Here is a 20,730-nt window from a genome sequence, read left to right as displayed (position 1 = left end):
GCTGAGAACTGTTGAGAACATATTTCTCCTGACAAAAAAAGGTAGACCATAAAATGAAGGCTATGAGGGTAAATGATGTGGTGCACTTCATCTCATTTACTGAATCGCCTTTTCCAAGACGGAAAGAAGTTTCCAATCGTCTTTGGTTCCTATTGGCTGAGATGAAAGTGTCGCAGGTGAAGTAAAAAGGGTCATGGTTAGGATGAGGATTAGTACCCCCACGCCTGTAGGAGAAGGGCGGTGCTCTGTCCTTCCCCCAAGGCTGCCACTGAACCATGGTCCTGGGCCTTGCAGGCCGTGATCCCCTGCCGGCTCCCATACCGAACCACGGTCCAGGCACCATCCATGGATGATGAGGTAAGTTGGTGTTTGTTTTGTAGGTAAGTATATTGTATCTATCAATTTTTTTTATTGTTTATTAATTTTTATTATTATTATTATTATTTTTGAATGAACAACAAAAATGAAGAAAAAAAGTAAAATGTCGCCAAAATAAAATTGTGTGCCCGTGTGGCATTGTTTCGACCTGTTCAAGGTCTTCCTCAGGCTTAGGCACACACCACAAATAAAATTATCTTTCAAAAAAAATAAATTTTAATTTCCAAATAAAAGAACAAGAGAGTGAAAAATGATCCCAACTCTATCTGTGTCTTGTAGAGAACTGACTCCAGCCTTGGTTAAGCATTCTCCCTTCTTCTTGCAAAGTATGTTTAGCATGAAGCTAATGACAACTGACAGCTAACAGCAAAACTCTCCAAAAACATCTATACACTCCACATCTTCTTTATCCATACATATATGCTTGACGAAGAAGATGTGGATCATCCAATGAATTTGAGAGTTTGTAAAACACATGTTTCAGGACAGTTTAGCTGTTGTTGTTAGCATTGGCTGATGGCTAACAACAGCAAATAAAATCTGTTTATAAATTTTTGAATACATTATCCGTTAGAATTTAGGCAGCCTTTATTCAAACATATGCAAAGTCATCCTAAAACTCATTTATTTGAACTTAAAAGGTAAAGTATGTAATACTTCTGGCTCTGTATTACTACCAACCAGAACTAAGGAGTTTGTTCAACTCAGTTCAAATCAAAGTGTTGTTGGATTACTAAGCATATGGTTGCATAACTAAGACATGGATTAAGCCAGAAAATGTACTTTAATAAACTGACATGTTGGACAGTTTAGTTGTCAGTAGTGGTTCACTGTTAGCTTGAATGTGGCTTGTGTTTTCTGTCTCATAAAGCCACAAACTAATACTGTGGTTAAAAATAAAGATTTGTGGGATCAGACACCTTTTTTTAAGTGTCTGAAAGAGAAAATGCAGTTTGGGTGGAAGTGTTGTTTTAATAGTACTGAAAGTGCTTTACAATATTGCCACTCAGTGCCATTTACACACTGACAGTAGTGGATCTGTCATGCAAGGCCTGTTGCTGATAGCATCTCACCTTGTCTTGCTCTGAGACACGTGAACAAAGCGATCTGTGAAAACCTGCTCCACATCCTGATCCTTACCGTACTGCTTCATATTCGTGATGTGCAAGCTTGAGCTCCTCTACGAACAAGTATGGGCTCTCTGTCATCGCAGGCTGTCTGTGCTCACCAGTGTCTTTGTCACATGTGTGTATGTGTCTCTGGTTTGGCACTTCTCCCCGCATTGTTGCCCAACAACAGATGGCGTCTCCATGTGCTTCCTGTCCGCTCGTCTTCCATTTCCTCACAGCATGTTGTACAGCATGCCGCTGTTCCTTTAAAGAGATATTTCAAAATATTCTCGGCCACTCGTCCTTGAGGGGAGATCATGAAAGTTAGAAACACTGCTGGAGATTAGAAATCACCAACACTCACTTATATTCACCACAGTGAGCCTAAAGGCGTAAATGTCACACAGCAGCCAATACCAAAGTGGTTGTTAAAATGTATTTTCTCCACTTTCTGTGAATCACATTTATCTGGACAATTACACAACAACTGAAGAGAGAAGTTTGCAGCCATTTTGTACACATTCATCTCTTCATCTTCCTGTAAAATTAAATTTGAACTCTCCCACTGCACATTTTTTATCATCAGTGCTGCAAATTCCGTCAAAAACTCATCCAGGAGCGTTAGAAATCTTCAGTATACTCAGAAACACCACTAGAATACCAATTAAACAGCTGTTACTCTCAGTGGTGCTTGAACATAGCATATGTGTTTGTAATGATTAGCTGCCAACACTTTTAATGCTCTGAAATGCATATGTAAACACATTCACTCTTACACACCAAGATGGAGAGAATAAGCCTTTCACTGCTCCTGATACTGAAAAAAGTATTCCTTTAAAACCACAAAGATTTAGAAAAAAAAAATACATTGAATAATGACGTCTTCATAGAGAACTGAACATCCAGCTCTTTCTGGGTTTTTCAGTTTTATACATAAACACTTCGTTGCTCACGTGCTTATTGTATTGAAGCATTTTGTTGTACAGCATAAAATAAATCATTAAATACTACGAGTTTCAAATCTTTTATGCTTAAAAACGCTGGTTGCTAACACCATTTTATAATCTTTCAAGTCATTTTTTTTGACTTAGCAGTGCTAATGTTGCTGCCTGTGAGACTCCTAAATAAAACAAACAAACAGTGAGTTCAAGTGTTTCTGATACAGAATTTGAATGTACACACCATTCTTCTTGTATTGACTGGTGAGTTGCCTCTTTGTGTGTTTCTTGATGATGTCTGAGGCTTTGACGTGAGAAAGAATCAAGATTACTTAGTTATCGTTTATTTCACTGCAGAATGGTTGAAGTTACGTTATCAGTAGAGTGTGCCCCACATGTGGATGTATAAAAGACTGAAAAGACTTTGACTTCTTCCCAAAAGTCTGATCCTCGACTCTTATCAGACTGTTGTAGTTCTGCTTCAGTCTGTTTTTGTGGCAGAAACTGTTGCTTGTTTTGGTTTCGGGGGCTTTCCGCGCATTCTGTCTTGTGGCAGAAACTGAATGTGAGTTGATAAGTTGACTCCTGTTGTCTAATATGCAGAAAAGAGGAAGTCCATGATATATAGTTACCCCCATAGAGATGAGCATTCTGTTCAGGACAAAACAGTACAATCATTCTGCTTTTACACACACACACACACACACGCACGCGCGCGCTCATTTCTAAGGCCTACCATTCCTTATAAGACACAGAGACACATTGTTTATTAGTGATAGATGACTTTTAATAAGCCTTCAGTTTATACACACCACATACAGGTTCATAGTCATGAAGCAGGTGGGACTGTAGCGTTACTGTGCCACGATGGCACCATCTAGTGGTTACTGCATGGACGACAGATAAAACAGAAGCAGCAAGCGATCATTGTTGTCAGATACCGTGTATGCAGGAGATGATCATATGTGCATGGTTGTGTTAGATTTTTAATAAACTAAGTAAACACTGTGATTACTGTAATTATATTAATGAAACACAGTGAAAACTAACTGAAACTGGACATTTTGAATAGAAAGGTAAATCTATAGGATTCAAATACAATCAACATGTCAACGCAGGAATAAATTGGAATGTCTGATGAGCAGATGAATGCATTAAACATAATTTAAAGGAATTTATGAGACAAAAAAAAAGAATATGAATACTTTTTCAGTGCATGATGAGTGTCATCTCAGCCTTCATTAAATGCTGTGTAGAAATTTTAAAACGGAATTGAATCGTTTGAGTTAGGTAGAAAATTGTGCCCCCTGATGGTATGGAGCTGTAGGTGTTTAACTGTGCCGTTTATCCATTAAGGGATAGGGAGGGGTTGGAGCTTATCCGAGCTGACATTGGGAGAGAGGCGGGGTACACCCTGGATGGTTCACCAGTCCAGGCCATTAGGAGAAATTAGGGGTTCAGTATGTTGCTCAAGGATGTTCCGACATGGTTACCAGGGTAAGTCAGCATTGAACCAGCCACCCTTCGGTTGCTAGACGGCCACTCTACCCCCGAGCCATGCTGCCCCAAACTCTGGTCCTATCATTCTAAAGATGCACACCTCCTCATATGAAAAATACTACTACTAGATGAGGAGTGCCCTCTAGCGTTCATGAGCAGAAGTCACATCCTTGAACTTTTCAATGCATTTCCCACCATGCTGTGCGCAGGTCCAGTGAGGTCTGCTGTGTACACTCACCAGATTTCAGTCATTTCTCTTAGGACAAACCAATCCTCTTTGAATATGTTTATTAGAAATTATTGATTTATCATTCTAGTACACACACAAAAACACACTCAGTGCCCCTGTGCATTGCTCTGACTCTTCTGCCACTTAACATAAGGAAATTTCATACACTTATTAAAGTGATTCCTATGATTCAAAGGGATCAAAATGGTTGAAAACACTTTTTTCTGTTAAAAGAGACTCAGAGAAAGAGCAGAAAACTATTGTCCTTCACATTACTCCTGCTCATTTTACTTTGTATATAATAAATTATTTTCCATCTTTTTATCCCCATTTCCTTAGTTCCTTCCTTTCCCTGGAGTATGTCATATGCTCTGAAGTCCCAGTTCCAGTGGGACAGTCATGACCCAAGTTGCTGGGTCAGGGAAACCAGCCAATCACTGATGAACCGCTCCCTACTTCCTGTCCTCTACGACAAGCATTCCCCAGTCTGGCTGAGGATGTCGTAGGAACTACACAGACCCTTGAGCTAAAACTGAAATAGCTCTTTATTTACGCAGACTACCGGCCATCAAGTTCAATTCCACACAGTCAGAGTCCTTGGTAGCGCCACCTGACACCAAAGACCATCTTCCAGATGGAAACATGGTAACAGTTATGAAAACTGTCAGCTTATGTGTCCAGTTGGTGCAGTCAGACTAGTATCTTCAAGTATGAAGGTACTGGTTAACGACAGTACAACTTTTTGCAGGACATGGTAGTATACATGGACCACCTTTCCACTCAAATGCATATTTCAGTTCAATTGTTCACTGTTGAGCTGTTTTTCTTCTTTTGTTTTACAGGGTTTATTAAATATAACATTTGTAAAATATTACACAGAAGACAACTTATGACCTGTTTCCCAATCATACTAGTTAGGTTGACAGTATAATGGACAGGAGGAATTATCATGTCTTGATTAGCATAAAATGTACAGATTGATTCACCTATGAAAAACGGTTAATTCAGTAAAGTTGATTTAAGTTGTTACTGAATACAACTCTTGGCTCTCAAAGGATGAGCCAACAAACATGAGAAATTAGCCTATTAGCGTTCCCATTAGTGAATATTTGTGTGAAGTGGGAAAAAGTTCAAGACAGGCAGATGATAAAATGTCAACTAAATGAATAAAAAGCCCATCACAATTTCCCAGAGCCCAAAGTGAATTATTACAAGTTGCTTCTTTCCCCAATCAAACAGCCCAAATGCTGAAGATATTTAATTTTCTTCCAAAAAATATAAAATGTCTGGAAGTCATCAATTTCTTTTTTTTTTGCGGGAAAAAAGACGTGACCTAATGAATCTTCATCATCCTTCGCTTTTACAGGGTCGAGGTCTTGGATAATGGATAATGAATCGATTATCAAACAGTTATCTCTTTCTATTGACTAATGAACTAATTGGTGCAGTGTCATCTTTGCGTGATAAGAAACACAACATACGACAGAAGCTAGCTCAGTTGACAATAATATTTTATTAAACACGATGATACATGGTCGCACAATAAAACAACCCTAAATCAAATTTCTCCACACCGGCTTTATAATACTTTGGACTCTATTTGACATGATGATATTTTTAAAATACATCTATCCTTTTCTGTTCTCCTTCTGCTGACTGAAACTCTGATAAAAAGGCTCAAATCTCGTGCAAATACAATATAGCATTGCAATGATCTCACTTTTTGATTAAGAGGTTTGCAACAGATCATCAGCGATCAGATTAACATGAGCTAAGTATTATTTTGCACTGCAATGATGACAGACAAAAAATTACAATGCAACTTTCCTTCCCAGCAGCTTGTTGGGTTCCTGAGCCAGGCAGTGCAAACAGTCCCACTCCCGGCCACCAGGGGGCGGACGCCGAGAGTGTAGGATGTTTACACTCACTGCAACTCAGCGCTCAATAAATATCCTGCATGTCAGGAGGAAGTTAAATCCAATTCCAGAAACAGTAACATACTTCTGGAGGGAGAAACATTAAGATGGTTCACCTGAGATTTCCACCCCATGTTTGTTGTGTAAAAACAGCAGAAGTGACAAATACACTGCTGCATCATCTAGAAGTTGACTGGGTTCACTGCCTCTTTTGTAGCTTGAACTGTCTATTTCCTGGGTTTTTCCTGCACCAAGGAAGAAACACAGACTGTTTAGACAGAAACTGTGAGAGGCACAGCATGTTTTCATTCATGCTATGATGGATGTGGGGCGGTTGGGGTGGGGGGTGGGGGTTGTAATATTAGAATGCTTCCTTCCTTCCTTCCTTCCCTGTCTGCGGTCCTGTAGTGTGTGTTACACCCACATCCCCTCAGCTACGACTGATGAAGGGAGAGAGGAATCAATACCAAACTTTTCAGCAATGAAGCTCCTCTGTCTCCTCCCTATTTAGCCTCACCTGACCTCCCTCAATCTCTCTATCTTCCAATCATGCTCCTCTTTACCTTCATCATTCTCTCTTCTGTCTTTCTCCTCATGTCCGATCTCATGTTTCTCCCTCCCCTCCCTTTCCCCAGTCCTTGTCTCTCAGGAGAGGATGAAGCCGCTCCCATCCACTGGGAACTGAATTGTCCAACTACAGACGACAATCACTGAATGCATGCCGGACTAACCAACATTCCCACCCCCTGGTTTGTCTGATTTTACCTTTGATTAACTAAGTCGTATCACGAAAAGCCATTCTCACATTTTCAGTCAATGCATTTTCAAAATCCAATGGATGTCACTTTTCACAACAAAAAACAGGAGCAAACACTGAGTCTCATTCATGAGATAGTCTTACACAAAATAGAACTTCATCAGTCCTTTAGTCTTACAGACAGGAAGCAAAGCCTTCTTGCCATTTGTAACTCCTTGCCCCTGATATCTATTGGGTCCCTCTTTTAACTCTTGATCACCAAGCTTGTGAAGACTTGTTCATGTTTAAATACATTCATAGGCAATGTCAAGGACAAGGAGTTACAAACAGCCACCGGGCTTTGTTTTTTGTCTTTCAGACAAAATTGAGGGCTGAAAAGACCTATTATGTGTAAGAACAAATTTATGGGTCGAACGTGAACGAGGCCTGGTGTCTTTTAGTTGACATGACCGAACTAAAACTCAAACTGTAAGGTGTGAGGCCAGGGGGTGTGTACTGTTCACTACAACACTACTATTTTTGTAGTTAACACTGTCCTTTCAGCTTAATGCAAGTAATTCACTCTCTGAGTTCCCTCAAGTTGCATTTTTCCTCCAGTGGCACACCAGGTAGTCCACTGAATGCTGAGACCAAAGTGATAAGGACCCCCCCCCCCCCCACCCACACACACACACACACACATACTAAAGTAGGAGCTTCTCACCCAACTGAACAGCCTATTATCATTCCATATATCAGGGGTTTTCAGAGAGATGGTGGGCCTCTCGTAAGAAATGGCTTACAGTGAAGTACCCCCTAACATTACTTTAAGTTTTGTTCCTGGATGCCTATAACGGAGCATGACGGTGCTATATGATGCCATAGACATCAAATATTTAGCCAAGCAAGCCACTTATTGCTGTTATACATAACTTGAGAGCTCACCAAACCCCAACCTGCTTTATCTCTTTGGCAGATTCAACCAAATCATAGACATTTGGACTGTTCTACATGATAATAATATAATAATGTCCTTTGATAATATTCTAATATTCTTTCACCTTCATTCATTTAGCTTCACCTCAAATTATCTGGAACCCTGATGGAGAGTACTGCCTCACACTTTTAACACTTTGCGGTGGACAACATTTGTTGTTAGCATTCACTGACTAAGCAGGCTCTATACTTACAATGTTGCAATAAATGTGATGTCATCGTCATAGCGGCATATGGCAGGTAACTCGAGTGAAGGTACTAGCAGTCGGCTGCTGCAAACATCCGACTGAAAGCCCAGGACCTAACACCAGCTTCCAGTCAAGGATGTTTACAGTAGCCCTGACTGCCAACCAGCCTGGAGAGGATGACACTCCAATGATCCCCGTCTCTCTCACACACATCCGTGTCTGTGGAAATGATCCTTACTTTTTGGATATCCTAACAAAAGCACAGGAATAGATACAAACACATAGAACATCGTTGTGAGGGAAAATTACAACACAATTCTACTGGAAAGACTTCAATTTTTGTCCCACAGCCAACTTGATGTCCGGAAATAGTGAGTCTCTCCTGCAGCTAATATCCCCTGTCTGTGTAACCTCAGTCTTTCTGCTGTCTTGTCTTCTTCTCCAACAATTCAGATATACGCTCCTTACTTGACAGACATAATTTATCATGACACAAAAGAACAGGATGTAAACTTACACCGATGTGGTCAATAGCAACCTTGAGGTTCTTTAGTGCTGTGTGTCTTAAATGTAAAGCTCTGTGCTTCAGTAGACTTGGCCATTTTGGTCATCCATCTTCCATGTCACAAGTACTTATCCTTCTCATGGACACTGTGCTTCAACAACAATGCATTAAGAGCTGAGACCCTCAGAAACCAGCTGACTGCTAGTGAGTTTAGCACAATCATTGGTAGTAGATTGGCTGTTTAACATAAATCCTTCAAAAGTCATCAAATACACTTTTTTTCCCAAACTTTGTCTGCAATAATAGAACTGGTGTTGTGTATCACATTTGATGTAAAAATTACAAATTGAAAGATATTGTAATTCTAGAGTCACATAGATAGTCAGAACTACTTTCCTAACTTGGTTTGGCAAACAAAACATTCGCTGGAGGACTGGACTGGAGGAGCAACTGGCCCTATTAAGCAGGGCTGACTATGTAAGAGAGGATGAGGAGGATTACTTCTGGACAAACCAAGACCTTGGAACTAATATATCTAAACCAGAATATACAGTGAAGGACTTACAGGTTTTGGAAGTGGACAAGAGGTATACTACACAGTCCACCCACTACCATTCACTGTGTTTAGCTAACTACAGTAGCAGTTAGTTTGTCTCTGTGGGTCTCAGCTCCCTAAGGCACCCACAGATGGGAGAAGCGTATATATCTTCTTGTCCGGCTCTGGGGAGGAAGGATAATAATCATGTTTTTCAAAAGGTTGGTGGTTTCCTTTTTTGAAGAACTTGGGTGTTTTTCAAATTGGTTGTACAAATACAAGAAATACAGACAACGACAGAGACAGTTGCCCCCTATGTTCGTAACAGCCAATTCAAACACATACAATAATAGGACAGACATTGAAAAATAAGGGCATGACAATTCAAGTGACAAAGTAACAATTTAACCTCCCCCTGGCAATAGTGTTAAAGTAAAACCTCCAGTTAAAAAAAAACAATTCAGCTGTTTATTTCTACAAAAGAGCCACAAATCCAGAGAAAATATCCCCATATGTCTGTTTGGTTTTTAAATCAATATCATCCTCCAGCTTTTTCCATTTAGCTAGTTTAAGTTATCTCTTTTTAAACATTCAAAAAGTTCTCTATTTTGTTGAAGCCTCAATTTTTAGGTACACTTGAAGAGGTTGTCCAGCATTATTTTATATTAGGACACAAGAATCTTCCATACGCAGATAAAAAAAGGACAGAGGAGTTTGTGTTTATGAATTAATAAATACAAATCAACCAAAGCTTGTAACCTGACTGCAAAAGTGAAGACAATTGAAACTCGGACACAACAGTCTGACACAGCTGTTCACTTGTGTCCGCTCCACTTCATTCTGTCTGGTTTACAGTGCTGAGCAGAGACCAGCAGAGTTAATGGTTTCCACCATGTTTTCTTCCCCCAGCGTTGCTGTCCAGTAAGCATTCTATCAGCATGTGACATTCCTCAACCTTAACTCCCAACCCACACACACACACACACACACACACATATTTACCATGTAAACACAGCCTGGCCTTTCTGTTTAGGCATTATACACACTCCCACAGCTCAGCATACGTACACACACACACACACACACACACACAAATCTAATTACTTCTTCACACGCAAATGAATGGGGAGGACTCCCATAGTGCCCTTTCTGACCCTGTTCCCCAACCCAAACTTTCACTTCCTGTCGCTTCCTCTTCCTCTACTTCTCTATCCACTTTTGCAACACACACACACACAGAAATGGCAGTGCCCATCTCCATTTATAATACAGACCTCCTTCACCCATCTTTCACTTGGACTCATTAGGATGCCTGAAGGATGGCATGGGCCCCACAGTTCAGTCATGACAAATTATTTTGTGTGTGTGTGTGAGAGAGAGAGAGAGAGCAACTTACACACTGTATGTTGTAGAGTTTGCATGTTTTGTGATCATGAGCATGAATGTGCTATTGTGTGTGTGTGTGTGTGAGAGAGAGAAAATCTGTGTCTGTGTGTGTGTGAGAGAGAGAGAGACAGTTAAAGAGTAAGGGAGCAAGAGAGCATGTAATCACATGTGTCCTGTGCTGAGATAAAGACAGGAATGCCATTTCTCCCTCCTGTTCCCTCCCTCTCCTTCAACAACAAAGAACAACTGTCAGGCTACTGTAAAGCGAGGGGCAATTTTTCACCAACATGTACTAAACTCCCTTCAACGAGAATTTAAAGACACTTTGCCACCTCACTAGACTTGATGTAATTCCCATGTCTAACTGAACTGCACGTCTAACATGGCTAGGACCTCCAAGACAAAGGGTAAATGAGTGTCCATATTGAGAAGTGGCACATGGCTTTAAGTGTGTGTGTGTGTGTGTGTGTGTGTGTGTGGGCTGAGAATACATCCGCACTAAATATATTGAGATATTTTTTCAGTAGTAAGCACTAATGACGTTGTTATGTTTCTATTGCTTTCTAAGATGTAACTACGAAGTGGGAGTTCCTCCAAAATGAGCATTTGACTAACTCATAGTTAGACCACTGTATCCGCACATATCTAACTAGGATGCTGTGTAGCCAAGCAATGTGGAACACGGTGAAGTGAAACAATAATTCTATTGCTAAAAGCTATATTCTTGTCAGGGAATCTTGAAAGGACATGAAGCAATGAATTGACTGTGGTTTTAGCTCTGCCCATAACCCTGATTGAATTATCCTTCAGTATGTTTACAGCACGTTAGAAAAAGTCAAATTATTGTTCTTCTGGCTAAAACTGGACTTTAAAAAAGAAATGTAAGCACATAAGTGCGACTGACATTGTACTTTTCAGAGTCTGACTAACATAGCTATATAGTGTAATTAGGAATAATATCAGTCTGCACCAGAGTTAATGTTGTAAAGGTCCTGTTGCAGTGTTTAACCTGCAAGCTGAAAAAGTCGAGCAAGCTTTCATCATGGTCAAGAAGAAAGTCAGTGCAAAATGGATTGATCATTTTACTCATTTAATTGAGACTCATCATCAACCAATCAATCAAGAAATCAATGCTTCATTTCACAATTTAAGACGATTCAGTTAACTCAGACGAGTTGGTGATTCAAAAATCAAGACTGCACTGACATAATCCTGCCAGCATATTGTTACATGTGGACAGGGATTTTCAAATCTTCAAAATATTGGTATTGTTGTATCACCCAACCTGTTTTTGAACTCTCTCCAGTACATGAGTGTCTTCTGTTCACTTACATCTGTAACTCAACGTGCTTTCATGAAATTCCAGCATAGGCTATAAAAGGTAGAATTAAAGAGAAAGAACAGAAATGACATATGCTCTTGTCCTTTAAGTGTCCCCTGGGAGCTTGGAGGGCCCTTGACTTTTGGTCCCAGGTTGTGTTTATGCTCTTAACTCTAGGCAGTCCATTGTCAGAAATCTAAGGGATAGTATGACAATGCAGGGCCAACATAATGCCCACAATGCAATGTGATTTAGGGCTAATTGCAGGACTGTTATGGTTAGATTCGTGTTTACTGAACAGTACAATACACACTCCATAGTAAGTACAGTATGTGTCAATTACTCCTATTTACAGCTTGTCTATACTGTATATGGTCCGTCTGAAAGAATAAATGCTTGTCAGCAAGCATGCATGGCTGTGCATGGGGTTTGAGTGTGTGTGTATATGTATGTGTGTGTGTGTGTGTGTATATGTATGTGTGTCTGTGTGTGTGTAGACTTCAGGGTAGGACTCTCTCTCTTTCCATTTCCCTCTCTCACTCAGGTCACTTGGGGAACAAAGCAAACTTTATCAGAACATTGCATTCCTGCATTCCCCAGATTCTTGGCAACCGGCTAACACAGAGTGAGAGAAAGAGAGAGAGAGAGAGAGAGAGAGAGAGAGAGAGAGAGACTGAAAGAAGAGGAGGGCATAAGACATAAGAGCAGGTGTACGTACTAATCTCTGGTCATTCCCTCACAGTTTGTGTGAGAAGTTTGAATCCAATCTCCATTATTGTGTAATACACTGACTGTGTGTATGGGGCAAAGAATGAATGTTTGTCGTTAGTGAAATTTGACAGGAAAGGTTCTTTGCCAAATAAATGTTCAAGAAAAATATCCATGAAATGTAGCCACAGACAAAAATCACACTTCAAAAACAAAACCTCAAAACATTAATGGACTATCTTTATAGAGGAACAGGGGACAAAAATGATTTCGATCATGTGATAAACTGTTCATCACATGCCAGAAAGGGATAAATCAGAAGGCGTATGCATCAACTTTTTAATTGAAAAAATAGGTAAATCTAATTTGAATGCTCTGTATTTTGCTGTAATGTAGAAATATGGATGAAACAGTAGCTGAATTGTCTTTTCTCTACTGTACACTGGGAATCTCAACAAAACTAGACTATTTAACGGAGTATGGCTTATCAGCAAAAGTGCATACCTGGTAATACATAACAAAGACACTTTTAGTTTGGCTTTTATGCAATAGAATCAGTGGCTCTTATGTTGATAGAATTTCAACTCTTGACACCACTCACTGCTGAAACATTAGGTTCTTTCTCCACAGCTCTGGCCAAAACCATTTGTGCTGTATATTTAAGAGTTAAGCTTTAGCCCAACTCAGTAGCATGGGTCTAGGGACGGAAATGTCAGCAATCTGTCAGCAAGTTGTGGTTTGTCCATGTCCATGACCTTTAATAACCTCAGCCTAAAACTGTTGATCTTGCACCACTGAAGATGAGATTCGGGTTAAGGCGATAAAAAAATATGAAGTACATATTTTAATTTTGAAAAGTATCGCATTGGAAAAGGTTGACAGAAATACAGAAATTTGAAAAAGTTGTTTTGGAGGGTTCACTAAAGGTGGGTTCAGACCAAAGAGGATAGACAGAGAGGTTACATATACAAAGTCAGTGCAATGATGAATTTTGTCTTCATCTGCACTACGTCATCCTCCAGCAATGCCATTATTCAAAATAGTTGTTTTTTTTCTTATCCAGGTAAAAATTCCTGTTGGTATAATCATGAATGACATGACACGGCACTACCCTTATGATAAGTGATTTTCCAATTGGAATACAAACAGCAGCACAATGGATCCTATGAAATGTTAAATATTATATAACAGAAAAGTTGAACAGCAAAAAGCTACAGAACAGTTACAAAGACATTTCTTCTCTCTAAAACATTTCTACAGTTTTCAGAGAAACGTCTTTTGAAATGCTGGTTTAACCTGGAGAAGTGACGTAGCTTGAAGTTGGCTACAGTCTTAAAAGTTCATAAGCATGTACAATAAATCCGTCAAAAGTGACAGCTAATTCAATGGTGATATATTCACGTTTAAAACTGCTACAGAGGAAATATGGCCAGCTCCATGCCTGTGTGTTCTTTCATCCACTTGAAAGGTACTTCTTTTGCATCACAAACACAGCAACACAATGAGAGCCACAGTGTGCTAGTTTAAACACTATTAAAAGGTACAATATATCAAGGAATAAAGCCCTTCAGATGACTTCTAGCTGGCTTAGGTGCCAAAAAAACAGCCTTTGAAGTCTGTTTTTTCTTTTCCAGTTTCATTAACTGAAGGCTGTAGTTATAATACACTCTGTTGGCAACAATCGGTTACTGATTCAAGATTAACAGTCATAAGAATTACAGTTTTCCTTGGTGATTGTTTCTGTTGATATGGCTTTACTCTGTAAATGCTAATGTACTTGTTGCTCCATCATAATTCCAACCAGTCTAAACCACTTTAATTTCAGGATTTTTTTGACTAAATAATTTCAACAACCTTTCATAGCATGAAAAGCGAACTCTTTCTACGTGTAGCATGTAAGACACAGGCGTTTCTGATCAAACAGTCTCAGGAAGAGACATGCAGGAAGCCAGTTACAATGCTGGATTAACAAACTGGCAAACTACTCCTTGCCCCTGGCCCTTAGGAAGCTGTAATGTACCAGATTAATTAGTGTGACACAACAAACAAAAACGATAAGAGCCCAAAAACCACACCTGTGTTATTACTCAACCTTAAAGACTCATTATTCTTTCCCTGTCAAATATATTATACTGTGTAATGATTCGGTACATGGAATATTTACTGTATATATGGCTGAGCAAGAAGAACCTTCCATGGCCAACAAAACATTTAAGTGAGGCAAAGACACCTTTATTTTGAGATAATTCCTAAGAATTAGTTGCTAGAAAAAGGCTTTTTTTCGCTGCGTTGGTTGACGTTACCCTTGGAATTGTCTTGAAAAAAAAACGACATTGGTCACCTGCAAACTGAAATTACATTCTGTGTTAGTACAGAGAGAGTAATGTACCAAAAAAAGAAAACTACGGCTGGGTGCCAAATTCCAGGTATCTAAACTGGTTCAAATGCAGGGTGTCAACAGAGAATGAGCAGGGTGTCATCCACCTCATAAATGCAATACACTATCTTTCCTCATCTTTACAACACCCCTTAAAAGCCCTATCTCTCTACCATAGACCCTCGCGACTAGCAGACGGGTCAAGTCTCAACACAAAACCTATATATTATCAACACACACTATCACCTGCGCCAGACTCCTGCAGCAGTTTTTCTTTAAGTGTAATTAGTGACTCAGTACCTGGATTCCTGCAGTGTCAAACTGAACTTCCACTCCACTGGTTAGTGCACAGCTTACCGGGTGTTACATTTACAGGTTTTCTGCCTGGATGACTCCAACTACTTTCCACATTTAAGCACGAGTGTATTCTACAAGTATGTTGTATTTCATCTGTCAAATGACACACATTTTTAAGTCCCCTCCAGATTCTCCATTCAGCAGTTATCATTCTCATATCATCAAGTTTTGATTGATATACAATTGGTGATATTTAATTCAAAATTAAACAATACATGCCATTGCCTTCATAGTTACATCATGTTTTAGCTCCTCATCTAACAACCACAACCTTTGCTTTTGAATGTGTGTGGGTTTGTGCATTTGCACGTGTTCATTTGTGTGTGTGTGTGTGTGTGTGTGTGGCTGGAGTTTTCCGACAACTTTCCATTCTTTATCAGATAGTACAAATCATGCCCTTTTGTTAACACCCTCCCTTCCTTCTTTGCTCAACTCTGTCTCTCTCGCTTTCTGACCTTGGACATCAGTGGCTGTCAGGAATTAAAAACACTGGATATTCCAAAAGGGGTCCTGAATACTAACAGAACTGGTGGCCCATATAACCAGAACTCAGATTATTAACACTGTTGCCTCCTTAAGGACAAGAACAGTGGGTTAATGTTCCTCTACACCCTTAGGGGCTGTGTACCAAAAGCTAGCAGGAAACATTGTCTTGGCCTCCCTATAAGGACTTTCTGTTTTGCAATGATGTTGGAAATGTCAATAAACCCTTGGCTTGTTCTCAACAAATTACCAACACCTATTAAATACTTCACACTTTGAGTAAACTCTCATTTCCTTTACACACCCACTATGCATCTGCCAGATTTTACTCTAATGTTACAGCCAAATATTTTAGATTTAAAGAAATATTTGAATGTGAGTAGCTAAGCTGCTAGCCCAGCTCAGTCACCGGTTTACAATTACATCTCTATTTTAGACAGCGAATTTCAGGCAAATGGGAATTGTTGCACAAAGAAAACGTTTATTAGGTTATTTTGCTCAATTTGAATTGAATAAAAAGCTATGCAATTCCATTTAAGGATAGTGGTATGTGCAACATTACATTAGGCTGTTGCTGTAACAGAATAGGAAGAGAGCTGTCCATCTGCCAAAAATGAGAAAATGTTGATGGAAAGCTGACTAGTGACACTACATTTTCACATATCAGTAACATCTGAACATTCAAAACAAAAATTTAACATGCAACTTAGTGCAAATGTTTAAATCCGTGTATTCAGAATAACAAATATAGTTCTATTGTAAAATACTGGATATAACTCTGGGTGTTCCTGCTCATCCTGGCAAAAGAATATTATGCAGACAGCTACAGACACCAGAGAAGCATATTACTTATGTTTCTACTACGTTCTGGAGTCCAACTTCCACAGAAAAGCAGCTTATCGGCATCTACAGGAAGGGCTGAATTGGTTTTCCAACCCATGGCTACACCCTCCGATGACACACTTTATATGTTGACCCTCATATATTCACAGATGCAAAAATGAATAGTATAACACAACTTTACTTCATCCAGTGCCCAGTTTACACACGCTTAATCAAGCTGTCTGCAAAGGCTACACAATGACTCTGTGTTCACCGACATTAGCTCACGCATATAATTTTTAATCTTCTGGTCTGTTTTTCTCTGTTGTAACTACAGTGATTGTAAATTGAGCTGTGATTGCTATCAGAATGTGGACAACCTACACTTAGAACTGTGCCTTAATGCATCCATGTGGACTGACAGTACTGTGATGGCTACTGGAAGAGTTCACTCTATCAGCACTACACATAAAAGTATTAACAAAAATCAGTGGCTTTACATGAGCTGTACAGCGATGTCAGGCAAGCTGAGACTGCATAAAACCTGTCCCCCGCCCCCATCTGTCAACAGATCTATGATGATACATCCCTTGACTGTGCACTTTTGAGCTTCTTAAGTAGCTACAGCAGTGGAAATTCAAGAACATGTGCAGAACACCAGACTGCATTTGGGCCTGATTGAAGTGTACACATGCCAGAGTAATTGGATTCCTATCAGCATTACCCAGATATGCTATTCTGACTGTGAAAAGCAATGTTTCATATGGACTAAAACATATTTTAAAAGTAAGGTTATAGTCAGACTTACACAATCATGTTAAAGCACTAGGTGACTAAGAGACTGCAGGAAATGTTGCATGGTTCCTTTATATTATTTAGTGTAAATATTCTGACCCATATTTTTCAGTTACCATTCCAATCTGATTATGTAGGAAATCTGCACAATGACACAAAACAAGAAAGAGCTCAATCCTCAAAAAGTGATACTCCACTGGTCATGTTCGGTTAAATGGAGATTTATCATATAGATGATAAAAATAAATGTTGCTCTTGGCCTAAAACTACAAAAGTAAGTAAAGTATCAGACACCATATATAGCGTAAGCAGGCTAGCATAAAATCTTGTTCCCAAGATCATTGTAACACTGCATCAAAAAAATTTCAAGTCCATCAAATTAATATGACTTGAATTAGTAAACAGTGAAGTCACTGAATTGAACTGACGCCTGAGAAAAATCTCTATGTCCAAGTCTGGCAAGAGCCCGCGGCCCACTTCCTGTCCTCCTTCAAGCGTTTCTTCAAAAGCATTGTTGAGGTGTCTTGATTTGATGTAGGTTTTGTTTTCTTTTTCTTTCACCTTGGCTCCACAATAGCCTTGCTGCATTGAATGCTGTAAAAATTATTGCTCCACTTCACAGTATTTATTCATGAAATGTTTCACTATATTAATAGTGACATTAAAATAGAATTTGCCTCCCTCCCTTTTTTCCATTCTTTTTTTTCTTCTTCCCCCGTCATGACTCCAGCTCACTGCCCTATAATGTACAGCAGGATGGGCTGAGAATTCAGGAAGTGGCTCCTGCTGTCTCCATGGCAACCCTGAGGTCAACCCTGCGAGGCCGGAGACCCCTCCTCAAACACAGAGGCCCAGAGGTCTGGATCAACACAAACAACAACCCAGCTTGAGCACACACACACACACACACACACACACACACACACACACACACACACACACACACACACACACACACGAATGCAGGCAAACTCAGATGCACACAAGCTGCATTGAAGTCAGCAAAGCACTTCCTGTGTCGCCTGTGAGCATTTCAGATGAGAATTTACAGTATAACATGTGACCACTCGTGTGAATTGAACTGCAAAGATGCCGGTTAAGAAACTATATCCAGAGTGGCATCAGTCAACCAACAAACCCCAGAAATACCTACAGTAAATGTCCTCATCATTGACTCTGCAGTTCAAACTGTACACTGTTTAAAATAGTTGCAGTTTGACATGTTAGACAAAGACAACATGTAAAGGTGCACATATAATGCATCTTCAATGATAGTATTTTACATAGTTTTATGCTGTATGTTAAATTAATGTGCTACCTTTGGCCTTTCCACAGAAAGAAATAAAATGAAAAACATTTACAGAAAGGCAAAAAAAAACCTTAAAGCAAGTACATTTTGGATAGAGCCATCTGTATGGAAAGTGATTCTGTGTATCATTGAAAGCTATGTTATCTTGTTGGGATAATAGTCTCCTCACTACACATCTTCTCTGCCCTCCACATTCTCATTCTGCCTGGGAACCAAAGCCACCATCATCCCAAGGGAGGATGAAGCTGCGTGAGCCACTTTCATATCCAACCAGCCAGCTGCAGATTTAATACTTTAAATGTACTGAGACTTCCCAGTACCGTGAAGGTAAATGACAACATATATGGGCTATTATCTGATGAAGACTAACAACCACCACTATGAGCCAGCAGCCTTTATACACCACCTTTTAGGGATTTTAAACCTTTTAAACTTTGTATTTCTCTGCTAAACACTTATATACCAGGTTTGGATTGGATCCTCATTATCCCTTTCCTCTACTTATCTACTGATTTCTCAAATTAAAGACACATTCTATTTATGTATGACCTGATTAGTTCACATTATTTTTGGAGTAGCCTACTTATAAAATGAAGAGTCTCATACATATCTCGCAAGTACAAGCCATATTTATAACATTTATATATTTTTTCATAATTACTAATTCACAGCTCATAACAGCTATAGTACATTCCAATTACAGAGGCATTTCCTGTGACTGTTGCTTTTTCCAATAGAGACAAAACAAACAAAAACACTTAAATAGGTATTATTGCCAGCCTCCTCAAAAAAGCGTTTAATTAATTTAACAGCATGTTTTTAATTTGTAAAGTATTTGTCACATACACTTTCACTAACGCTGTGCCTGAATTAAACAGTGTTAATTTTATATAGCTATATTACGTAATGGTACTGGTCCAAGTAATACGGAATATGTCAAAATTGAGTGCTTTCACGATGGACTCGAACGCGGACATGTCAGGTTTGAAGAACTGAAAACCTCAGTATACAAATACAAAATTTCACACTTTTTACAAAAATTAGCAAATAAATATACAAGATACTTCCAGAGTAATGATACATTACGGTTCCAATATTTCAGTTTGCAAAATTGGCTTGTATATAGCCAACTAAGCAACGTTTCCGAGGTGTCAACGAATGAGTTGGTTTACGCTGCTCCCTAGTGTACTATGACGTGAGACATGCGATAAAAACAAGACGAATATTTTTTTTTTAAGTTGAAGGTTTAGTGTGATAAACGACGCAAAGTTTAAAGAACATCCCGAATTTAGGACTGATGAGTTTTAGTGTCAGAGGCGTCTCGAATACAGTGTAACAACCAGCGTACTTAAGCTATAAACTGCGGCGACAAAAACACCTTAATTCTTAATGGAGTTTGGAGGAAACAGTCCGGAGGTAACTCACCCTGCGGACAGCAGTTGCAGCTCTGCTGCACTTTAATGTTCCATGTCAGCTTAATGTCAAAGAGCTGCTAACATTCCTTGCGAATTTTAACAAAAACAGAGACTAATGTTAAGATGCTGCTGTGGGACAAAAATACCAAGTTCAGTCTTCTTGAGTGGGTGCCGCCGGTGTTGTGTCGGTCACTCGTCCTTCACGACTCCAGAGAAGCAAGGATGGATCTGGCGTCTGTCATCATGCCTACAAAAGTAAAGTATTGGGAAGCTTTCAAACCTTACGAGCCCACTGTCTCCTGTGTCCTCTTTCCCAGTAAAGCTTGTCCTCTGTTAACTCTGAAGGTTTATGTAGGAAGAAAGCTGGACGGAGTCCGCCCCCCTTCTTCTGACCGGTGTGTACTTACGGGAGCTACAAAAGGCAAATGCGAATTGATTTCCGGTAGCGTCAGTCCTTTTCAAAGTAAAAAATAGCAACATAGGGCTATTTACACAAAAACTGTCTTATATATTTACTTTCCGAAATAGCTTCATACAGTTCAGTGATTCTGTAACTGGTTAGTGTTCTGCGAATAAGCCTCATGGCGCAAGTATTTCTATATTAAATGTAGGCCTTGTGGTTTTATTTTGAAAGCAAGAACATTAATTTTGTAATAATTTTGTCTCCCAATGTTTAGCTTGACTCATCTTCCAGACTGGCCAATAGCCAGGAAGCTGGAGGACGGCG

The 20,730-nt window shown here is 39.5% G+C and overlaps 1 long non-coding RNA gene across 2 annotated transcripts; it reads left to right on the top strand.

The window, feature by feature from the left end:
* The first annotated feature begins 17 nt into the window (after nt 1-17).
* LOC147247728 (uncharacterized) lies at nt 18-19,574 on the top strand. Of its 2 annotated transcripts, XR_015109435.1 has the most exons (4): nt 18-357; nt 6,706-6,819; nt 18,010-18,136; nt 18,807-19,574. It is a non-coding gene; the product is annotated as an uncharacterized LOC147247728 (long non-coding RNA). The 2 variants fall into 2 exon arrangements; XR_015109436.1 differs by lacking the exon at nt 6,706-6,819.
* The last annotated feature ends 1,156 nt before the right edge of the window (nt 19,575-20,730 follow it).

This window comes from Aulostomus chinensis, chromosome 16, assembly GCF_037954235.1.
Source record: "Aulostomus chinensis isolate RoL2024-O1b breed Wild chromosome 16, RoL_Achi_v1.0, whole genome shotgun sequence".
Classification (NCBI taxonomy): domain Eukaryota; kingdom Metazoa; phylum Chordata; class Actinopteri; order Syngnathiformes; family Aulostomidae; genus Aulostomus; species Aulostomus chinensis.
Note: the sequence above shows the minus strand (reverse complement) of the source record. Positions and strands in the feature narration are given on the sequence as shown.